Below are 11,460 nucleotides of genomic sequence, written 5' to 3'. Positions count from 1 at the left end.
CCCACTCCCCCTCCCTCAATTTACCCCACTCCCCCTCCCTCATTCTAACCCACTCCCCCTCCCTCATTCTTCCCAAACCCCCCTCTCCTCATTCTCCCCCAATCCCCCTCCCTCATTCTACCCACTTCCCCCTCCCTCATTCTACCCCACTCCCCCTCCTCATTCTACCCCACTCCCCCTCTCTCATTCTACCCCAAACCCCCTCCCTCATTCTACCCCACTCCCCTCCCTCATTCTACCCCATTCCCCCTCCCTCATTCTAACCCACTCCCCCTCCCTCATTCTTCCCCAACCCCACTCCCCCATTCTACCCAACTCTCTCCCTCACTACCTCCCATTCTCCCCCCCTCCCCAATTCCCTCCCCATCCCTCTGTTCCCTCACCACTTACCCTCTCCCCCTCCTCCAAATTCCCTCCCCGCCCCTCTCCTCCCTCACCACCTCCCCCGAACCCAATCCCCTCCTCCTGCCCGTCTCCTCCTTCACCTCCTACCCTCTCCCCCTCCCCCATTCCCCAGTCCCATCCCTCGACACCTCCCCATCTCCCCCTCCGACCCCAATCCCCTCTTTCTCCCTCTCTCTCCCCCTCCCTCCCTTCTCTCTCTCACTCACTCTCTCTCCCTCTCCCTCTCTCCATCTCCCTCTCTCTCCGTCTCTCTCCCTCTCTCTCCCTCTCTCTTTCTCTGTCGCTCACTCACTCTTTCACTCTCTCCCTCTCTCTCCATCCCTCTCTCCCTCTCTCCACCCTATCTCTATCTCCCCCTCCCTCTCTCTGTCTCTCTCTCACTGTCTCTCTCTCTCTTCTCTCTCTCTGTCTCTCCCTCTCTCTCCCACTCTCTCTCCGTCTCTCTATCCCTCTCTCTCTTCCTCTTTTCCCCCTCTCTCTCTCTCTCTCTCCCACTCCCCCTCTCCCTCTCCCTCTCCATCTCCCCCTCTCTCTCTATCCCTCTCTCTCTCTCTCTGTCTCTCTCTGTCTTCCTCTCTCTCTCTCTCTCTCTCCCTTCCTCCCTCTCTCTCTCCCTTTCTCCCTCCTTCTCTCTCTCCTCTCTCTCCCTCTCGCTCTCTCTCTCTCTCCTCTCCTCCCTGCGGTAGGTATGATGGTGCTCCTACCCTGTCAGATGGAAAGTCACATAGAGATCATCGATACACTTGTCATCTCACCACAGTTCTTCTCTACCGGTAGCTGAAAGTACATTAGAGAGGGTCAGCACATCTCCAAAAAAACAAAATCATTCTGCATTGAGACAGCTTCTGTCAGCACATCAGAACATCCCACAGTGCACCGAGTGTGGTCTAACCAGACCAGAACTGTACACGGTGCTCCCAGTGTGGTCTAACCAGACCAGAACTGTACACAGTGCTCCCAGTGTGGTCTAACCAGACCAGAACTGTACATGGTGCTCTGAGTGTGGTCTAAGCAGACCAGAACTGTACACACTGCTCCGAGTGTGGTCTAATCAGACCAGAACTGTACACAGCGCTCCGAGTGTGGTCTAACCAGACCAGAACTGTACACGGTGCACCGAGTGTGGTCTAACCCAGACCAGGAACTGTACACAGTGCTCCGAGTGTGGTCTAACCGGACCAGAACTGTACACGGTGCTCCGAGTGTGGTCTAACCAGACCAGAACTGTACACGGTGCTCCGAGTGTGGCCTAACCGGACCAGAACTGTACAACACTGCTCCAAGTGTGGTCTAAACGGACCAGAACTGTACACAGTGCTCCGAGTGTGGTCTAACTGGACCAGAACTGTACACGGTGCTCCGAGTGTTGTCTAACCAGACCAGAACTGTACACGGTGCACCGAGTGTGGTCTAACCAGACCAGAACTGTACACGTGCTCCGAGTGTGGTCTAACCAGACCAGAACTGTAAACACTGCTCCGAGTGTGGTCTAACCAGACCAGATCTGTACACGGTGCTCCGAGTGTGGTCTAACCAGACCAGAACTGTACACAGCGCTCCGAGTGTGGTCTAAGCGACCAGACTGTACACGGTGCACCGAGTGTGGTCTAACCAGACCAGAACTGTACACAGTGCTCCGAGTGTGGTCTAACCAGACCAGAACTGTACACGGTGCTCCGAGTGTGGTCTAACCAGACCAGAACTGTACACGGTGCTCCGAGTGTGGTCTAACCAGACCAGAACTGTACACGGTGCTCCGAGTGTGGTCTAACCAGACCAGAACTGTACACGGTGCTCCGAGTGTGGTCTAACCAGACCACAACTCTACACGGTGCTCCGAGTGTGGTCTAACCAGACCACAACTCTACACGGTGCTCCGAGTGTGGTCTAACCGGACCAGAACTGTACACAGTGCTTCAAGTGTGGTCTAACCAGACCAGAACTGTGCACAGTGCTCCGAGTGTGGTCTAACCAGACCTGTCTTACCAGCTCTGTCAGCATCGTAGTACACTGTTGGTTTAAGATGGGCTGGAGGTCCTTTGTCCCATCCATAGGGAGGGGTGTAACGGAGAAGTTCATGTGGATTTCGATGGGGGAGAGATAGTCCTCAATGCACGCCTGGGGGAGGGAAATGAAGACAAGAGTGAATGTGACATCGGTATGTGTCACCAAAGAACATGTCAAACCCTAACCCTAATATCCTCTACCATACAACCCTAACCCTAACCCTAACCCTAATATCCTCTACCATAAAACCCTAACCCTAACCCTAACCCTAACCATAAAACCCTAACCCTAATGTTCACTACCATAAAACCCTAACCCTAACCCTAACCCTAACCCTAATGTCCTCTACCATCAAACCCTAACCCAAACCCTAACCCTAACCCTAATGTCCTCTACCATCAAACCCTAACCCAAACCCTAACCCTAACCCTAACCCTAATGTTCACTACCATAAAAACCTAACCCTAACCCTAACGCTAATGTCCTCTACCATCAAACCCTAACCCTAATGTTCACTACCATAAAACCCTAACCCTAACCCTAACCCTAATGTTCACTACCATAAAACCCTAACCCTAACCCTAACCCTAATGATCACTACCATAAAACCCTAACCCTAACCCTAACCCTAACCCTAACACTAAACCTAATGTCCTCTACCATCAAACCCTAACCCTAACCCTAATGTCCTCTTCCATAAAACCCTAACCCTAACCCTAACCCTAATGTCCTCTACCATCAAACCCTAACCCTAACCCTAACCCTAATGTCCCCTACCATCAAACCCTAACCCTAACCCTAAACCGTAACCCTAATGTCCTCTACCATCAAATCCTAACCCTAACCCTAACCCTAATGTCCTCTACCATCAAACCCTAACCCTAATGTCCTCTACCATCAAACCCTAACCCTAATGTTCACTACCATAAAACCCTAACCCTAACCCAAACCCTAACCCTAACGTCCTCTACCATCAAACCCTAACCCTAACCCTAACCCTAATGTCCTCTTCCATAAAACCCTAACCCTAACCCTAACCCTAATGTCCTCTACCATCAAACCCTAACCCTAACCCTAACCCTAACCCTAACCCTAATGTCCTTCACCATCAAAACCTAACCCTAATGTTCTCTACCATAAAACCCTAACCCTAACCCTAACCCTAATGTTCTCTACCATAAAACCCTAACCCTAACCCTAATGTCCGCTACCATAAAACCCTAACCCTAAACCTAAACCTAATGTTCTCTACCATAAAACCCTAACCCTAACCCTAACCCTAATGTTCTCTACCATAAAACCCTAACCCTAACCCTAATGTTCTCTACCATAAAACCCTAACCCTAAACCTAAACCTAATGTTCTCTACCATAAAACCCTAACCCTAACCCTAATGTCCCCTACCATAAAATCCTAACCATAACCCTAATGTCCTCTTCCATAAAACCCTAACCATAACCCTAATGTCCTCTTCCATAAAACCCTAACCTTAACGCTAACCCTAATCCTAACCCTAACCCTAAAGTCCTCTTCCATAAAACCCTAACCCTAAACCTAATGTCCTCTTCCATAAAACCCTAACCCTAACCCTAATGTCCTCTACCATCAAACCCTAACCCTAAACAAAATGTCCTCTAGCATAAAACGCTAACCCTAACCCTAATGTCCGCTACCATAAAACCCTAATCCTAATGTCCGCTACCATAAAACCCTAACCCTAACCCTAATGTCCCCTACCATAAAACCCTAACCCTAACCCTAATGTCCTCTTCCATAAAACCCTAACCCTAACCCTAATGTCCTCTAGCATAAAACCCTAACCCTAACCCTAATGTCCTCTAGCATAAAACCCTAACCCTAAACCTAATGTCCTATACCATAAAACCCTAACCCTAACCTTAATGTCCTCCACCATAAAACCCTAACCCTAACCCTAATGTCCTCAACTATGAAACCCAAACCCTAACCCTAATGTCCTCTAGCATAAAACCCGAACCCTAACCCTAACCCTAATGTCCTCTAGCATAAAAACCTAACCCTAACCCTAACCCTAATGTCCTCTACCATAAAACCCTAACCCTAACCCTAACCCTAATGTCCTCTAGCATAAAACCCTAACCCTAACCCTAACCCTAATGTCGTCTACCATAAAAACAACCCTAACCCTGACCCTAACCCTAACCCTAATGTCCTCTACCATCAAACCCTAACCATAACCCTAACCCTGACCATAATGTCCTCTTCCATAAAACCCTAACCCTAACCCTAATGTCCTCTAGCATAAAACCCTAACCCTAACCCTAATGTCCTCTTCCATAAAACCCTAACCCTAACCCTAATGTCCTCTAGCATAAAACCCTAACCCTAACCCTAATGTCCGCTACCATAAAACCCTAACCCTAATGTTCTCTACCATAAAACCCTAACCCTAACCCTAATGTTCTCCACCATAAAACCCTAACCCTAACACTAACCCTAACCCTAATGTCCTCTACCATCAAACCCAAACCCTAACCCTAATGTCCTCTAGCATAAAACCCTAACCCTAACCCTAACCCTAATGTCCTCTACCATAAAACCCTAACCCTAACCCTAACCCTAACCCTAATGTCCTCTAACATCAAACCCTAACCCTAAACCAAACCCTAACCCTAATGTCCTCTACCATAAAACCATAACCCTAACCCTAACCCTAACCCTAACCCTAATGTCCTCTACCATCAAACCCTAACCCTAACCCTGACCCTAATGTCCTCTTCCATAAAACCCTAACTCTAACCCTAATGTCCTCTAGCATAAAACCCTAACCCTAACCCTAATGTCCTCTTCCATAAAACCCTAAACCTAACCCTAATGTCCTCTAGCATAAAACCCTAACCCTAACCCTAATGTCCTCTAGCATAAAACCCTAACCCTAACCCTAATGTCCTATTCCATAAAACCCTAACCCTAACCCTAATGTCCTCCACCATAAAACCCTAACCCTAACACTAATGTCCTCAACTATAAAACCCTAACCCTAACCCTAATGTCCGCTGCCATAAAACCCTAACCCTAATGTCCTCTAGCATAAAACCCTAACCCTAACCCTAATGTCCTCCACCATAAAACCCTAACCCTAACCCTAATGTCCTCAACTATAAAATCCTAACCCTAACCCTAATGTCCCCTACCATAAAACCCTAACCATAACCCTAATGTCCTCTTCCATAAAACCCTAACCATAACCCTAATGTCCTCTTCCATAAAACCCTAACCTTAACGCTAACCCTAATCCTAACCCTAACCCTAATGTCCTCTTCCATAAAACCCTAACCCTAACCCTAATGTCCGCTACCATAAAACCCTAACCCTAATGTCCGCTACCATAAAACCCTAACCCAAACCCTAATGTCCCCTACCATAAAATCCTAACCCTAACCCTATTGTCCTCTTCCATAAAACCCTAACCCTAACCCTAATGTCCTCTAGCATAAAACCCTAACCCTAATATCCTCTTCCATAAAACCCTAACCCTAACGTCCTCTTCCATAAAACCCTAACCCTAACCCTAATGTCCTATACCATAAAACCCTAACCCTAACCCTAATGTCCTATACCATAAAACCCTAACCCTAACCCTAACCCTAATGTCCTCAACTATGAAACCCTAACCCTAACACTAATGTCCTCTGGCATAAAACCCTAACCCTAAACCTAACCCTAATGTCCTCTACCATAAAACCCTAACCCTAACCCTAACCCTAATGTCCTCTACCATAAAACCCTAACCCTAACCCTAATGTCCACTAGCATAAAACACTAACCCTAACCCTAACCCTAATGTCCTCTACCATAAAACCCAACCCTAACCCTGACCCTAACCCTAACCCTAATGTCCTCTACCATCAAAACCTAACCCTAACCCTAACCCTAATGTCCTCTTCCGTAAAACCCTAACCCTAACCCTAATGTCCTCTAGCATAAAACCCTAACCCTAACCCTAATGTCCTCTACCATAAAACCATAACCCTAACCCTAATGTCCTCTAGCATAAAACCCTAAACCTAACCCTAATGTCCGCTACCATAAAACCCTAACCCTAACCCTAATGTTCTCTACCATAAAACCCTAACCCTAACCCTAACCCTAATGTTCTCTACCATAAAACCCTAACCCTAACCCTAACCCTAACCCTAATGTCCTCTACCATAAAACCCTAACCCTAACCCTAATGTCCTCTTCCATAAGACCCAAACCCTAACCCTAATGTCCTCTAACATAAAACCCTAACCCTAACCCTAATGTCCTATTCCATAAAACCCTAACCCTAAACCTAATGTCCTCTAGCATAAAACCCTAACCCTAACCCTAATCCTAACCCTAATGTCCTCTACCATAAAACCCTAACCCTAACCCTAACCCTAACCCTAATGTCCTCTAGCATCAAACCCTAACCCTAACCCTAACCCTGACCATAATGTCCTCCTCCATAAAACCCTAACTCTAACCCTAATGTCCTCTAGCATAAAACCCTAACCCTAACCCTAATGTCCTCTTCCATAAAACCGTAAACTAACCCTAATGTCCTCTAGCATAAAACCCTAACCCTAACCCTAATGTCCTCTTCCATAAAACCCTAACCCTAACCCTAATGTCCTCTAGCATAAAACCCTAACCCTAACCCTAATTTCCTCCACCATAAAACCCTAACCCTAACCCTAATGTCCTCAACTATAAAATCCTAACCCTAACCCTAATGTCCCCTACCATAAAACCCTAACCATAACCCTAATGTCCTCTTCCATAAAACCCTAACCATAACCCTAATGTCCTCTTCCATAAAACCCTAACCTTAACGCTAACCCTAATCCTAACCCTAACCCTAATGTCCTCTTCCATAAAACCCTAACCCTAACCCTAATGTCCCCTACCATAAAACCCTAACCCTAACCCTAATGTCCTATTCCATAAAACCCTAACCCTAACCCTAATGTCCTCCACCATAAAAACCTAACCCTAACCCTAATGTCCTCAACTATAAAACCCTAACCCTAACCCTAATGTCCGCTGCCATAAAACCCTAACCCTAACCCTAATGTCCTCTAGCATAAAACCCTAACCCTAACCCTAATGTCCTCCACCATAAAACCCTAACCCTAACCCTAATGTCCTCAACTATAAAATCCTAACCCTAACCCTAATGTCCGCTGCCATAAAACCCTAACCCTAACCCTAATGTCCTCAACTATAAAATCCTAACCCTAACCCTAATGTCCGCTGCCATAAAACCCTAACCCTAACCCTAATGTCCTCTTCCATAAAACCCTAACCCTAACCCTAATGTCCTCTAGCATAAAACCCTAACCCTAACCCTAATGTCCTCCACCATAAAACCCTAACCCTAACACTAATGTCCTCAACTATAAAACCCTAACCCTAACCCTAATGTCCGCTGCCATAAAACCCTAACCCTAACCCTAATGTCCTCTAGCATAAAACCCTAACCCTAACCCTAATGTCCTCCACCATAAAACCCTAACCCTAAACCTAATGTCCTCAACTATAAAATCCTAACCCTAACCCTAATGTCCCCTACCATAAAACCCTAACCATAACCCTAATGTCCTCTTCCATAAAACCCTAACCATAACCCTAATGTCCTCTTCCATAAAACCCAAACCTTAACGCTAACCCTAATCCTAACCCTAACCCTAATGTCCTCTTCCATAAAACCCTAACCCTAACCCTAATGTCCGCTACCATAAAACCCTAACCCTAATGTCCTCAACTATGAAACCCTAACCCTAACCCTAATGTCCTCTAGCATAAAAGCCTAACCCTAACCCTAACCCTAATGTCCTCTACCATAAAACCCTAACCCTAACCCTAACCCTAATGATCACTACCATAAAACCCTAACCCTAACCCTAACCCTAACCCTAACACTAAACCTAATGTCCTCTACCATCAAACCCTAACCCTAACCCTAATGTCCTCTTCCATAAAACCCTAACCCTAACCCTAACCCTAATGTCCTCTACCATCAAACCCTAACCCTAACCCTAACCCTAATGTCCCCTACCATCAAACCCTAACCCTAACCCTAAACCGTAACCCTAATGTCCTCTACCATCAAATCCTAACCCTAACCCTAATGTCCCCTACCATAAAACCCTAACCATAACCCTAATGTCCTCTTCCATAAAACCCTAACCATAACCCTAATGTCCTCTTCCATAAAACCCTAACCTTAACGCTAACCCTAATCCTAACCCTAACCCTAATGTCCTCTTCCATAAAACCCTAACCCTAACCCTAATGTCCGCTACCATAAAACCCTAACCCTAATGTCCTCAACTATGAAACCCTAACCCTAACCCTAATGTCCTCTAGCATAAAAGCCTAACCCTAACCCTAACCCTAATGTCCTCTACCATAAAAACCTAACCCTAACCCTAACCCTAATGATCACTACCATAAAACCCTAACCCTAACCCTAACCCTAACCCTAACACTAAACCTAATGTCCTCTACCATCAAACCCTAACCCTAACCCTAATGTCCTCTTCCATAAAACCCTAACCCTAACCCTAACCCTAATGTCCTCTACCATCAAACCCTAACCCTAACCCTAACCCTAATGTCCCCTACCATCAAACCCTAACCCTAACCCTAAACCGTAACCCTAATGTCCTCTACCATCAAATCCTAACCCTAACCCTAACCCTAATGTCCTCTACCATCAAACCCTAACCCTAATGTCCTCTACCATCAAACCCTAACCCTAATGTTCACTACCATAAAACCCTAACCCTAACCCAAACCCTAACCCTAACGTCCTCTACCATCAAACCCTAACCCTAACCCTAACCCTAATGTCCTCTTCCATAAAACCCTAACCCTAACCCTAACCCTAATGTCCTCTACCATCAAACCCTAACCCTAACCCTAACCCTAACCCTAACCCTAATGTCCTTCACCATCAAAACCTAACCCTAATGTTCTCTACCATAAAACCCTAACCCTAACCCTAACCCTAATGTTCTCTACCATAAAACCCTAACCCTAACCCTAATGTCCGCTACCATAAAACCCTAACCCTAAACCTAAACCTAATGTTCTCTACCATAAAACCCTAACCCTAACCCTAACCCTAATGTTCTCTACCATAAAACCCTAACCCTAACCCTAATGTTCTCTACCATAAAACCCTAACCCTAAACCTAAACCTAATGTTCTCTACCATAAAACCCTAACCCTAACCCTAATGTCCCCTACCATAAAATCCTAACCATAACCCTAATGTCCTCTTCCATAAAACCCTAACCATAGCCCTAATGTCCTCTTCCATAAAACCCTAACCTTAACGCTAACCCTAATCCTAACCCTAACCCTAAAGTCCTCTTCCATAAAACCCTAACCCTAAACCTAATGTCCTCTTCCATAAAACCCTAACCCTAACCCTAATGTCCTCTACCATCAAACCCTAACCCTAAACAAAATGTCCTCTAGCATAAAACGCTAACCCTAACCCTAATGTCCGCTACCATAAAACCCTAATCCTAATGTCCGCTACCATAAAACCCTAACCCTAACCCTAATGTCCCCTACCATAAAACCCTAACCCTAACCCTAATGTCCTCTTCCATAAAACCCTAACCCTAAACCTAATGTCCTCTAGCATAAAACCCTAACCCTAACCCTAATGTCCTCTAGCATAAAACCCTAACCCTAAACCTAATGTCCTATACCATAAAACCCTAACCCTAACCTTAATGTCCTCCACCATAAAACCCTAACCCTAACCCTAATGTCCTCAACTATGAAACCCAAACCCTAACCCTAATGTCCTCTAGCATAAAACCCGAACCCTAACCCTAACCCTAATGTCCTCTAGCATAAAAACCTAACCCTAACCCTAACCCTAATGTCCTCTACCATAAAACCCTAACCCTAACCCTAACCCTAATGTCCTCTAGCATAAAACCCTAACCCTAACCCTAACCCTAATGTCGTCTACCATAAAAACAACCCTAACCCTGACCCTAACCCTAACCCTAATGTCCTCTACCATCAAACCCTAACCATAACCCTAACCCTGACCATAATGTCCTCTTCCATAAAACCCTAACCCTAACCCTAATGTCCTCTAGCATAAAACCCTAACCCTAACCCTAATGTCCTCTTCCATAAAACCCTAACCCTAACCCTAATGACCTCTAGCATAAAACCCTAACCCTAACCCTAATGTCCGCTACCATAAAACCCTAACCCTAATGTTCTCTACCATAAAACCCTAACCCTAACCCTAATGTTCTCCACCATAAAACCCTAACCCTAACACTAACCCTAACCCTAATGTCCTCTACCATCAAACCCAAACCCTAACCCTAATGTCCTCTAGCATAAAACCCTAACCCTAACCCTAACCCTAATGTCCTCTACCATAAAACCCTAACCCTAACCCTAACCCTAACCCTAATGTCCTCTAACATCAAACCCTAACCCTAAACCAAACCCTAACCCTAATGTCCTCTACCATAAAACCATAACCCTAACCCTAACCCTAACCCTAACCCTAATGTCCTCTACCATCAAACCCTAACCCTAACCCTGACCCTAATGTCCTCTTCCATAAAACCCTAACTCTAACCCTAATGTCCTCTAGCATAAAACCCTAACCCTAACCCTAATGTCCTCTTCCATAAAACCCTAAACCTAACCCTAATGTCCTCTAGCATAAAACCCTAACCCTAACCCTAATGTCCTCTAGCATAAAACCCTAACCCTAACCCTAATGTCCTATTCCATAAAACCCTAACCCTAACCCTAATGTCCTCCACCATAAAATCCTAACCCTAACACTAATGTCCTCAACTATAAAACCCTAACCCTAACCCTAATGTCCGCTGCCATAAAACCCTAACCCTAATGTCCTCTAGCATAAAACCCTAACCCTAACCCTAATGTCCTCCACCATAAAACCCTAACCCTAACCCTAATGTCCTCAACTATAAAATCCTAACCCTAACCCTAATGTCCCCTACCATAAAACCCTAACCAGAA

The 11,460-nt window shown here is 45.7% G+C and overlaps 1 pseudogene across 1 annotated transcript in view; it reads right to left on the bottom strand.

Moving 5' to 3' along the window:
* Nucleotides 1-1,109: 1,109 nt before the first annotated feature.
* Nucleotides 1,110-11,460, bottom strand: part of LOC144676843 (integrin alpha-X-like) — a 57,920-nt pseudogene continuing 47,569 nt past the window's right edge. The window contains exons 14-15 of the transcript XR_013575437.1: nucleotides 2,392-2,523; nucleotides 1,110-1,182 (exon numbers count right to left, since the gene is read on the bottom strand). The product of XR_013575437.1 is annotated as an integrin alpha-X-like (transcript). The remainder of the gene's footprint in view (nucleotides 1,183-2,391; nucleotides 2,524-11,460) is intronic.

Source organism: Cetorhinus maximus, unplaced genomic scaffold (genome assembly GCF_964194155.1).
Source record: "Cetorhinus maximus unplaced genomic scaffold, sCetMax3.hap1.1 HAP1_SCAFFOLD_1998, whole genome shotgun sequence".
Lineage (NCBI taxonomy): Eukaryota > Metazoa > Chordata > Chondrichthyes > Lamniformes > Cetorhinidae > Cetorhinus > Cetorhinus maximus.
The sequence above is the reverse complement of the archived record's forward strand: the minus strand, read 5'-3'. Positions and strand labels throughout refer to the sequence as shown.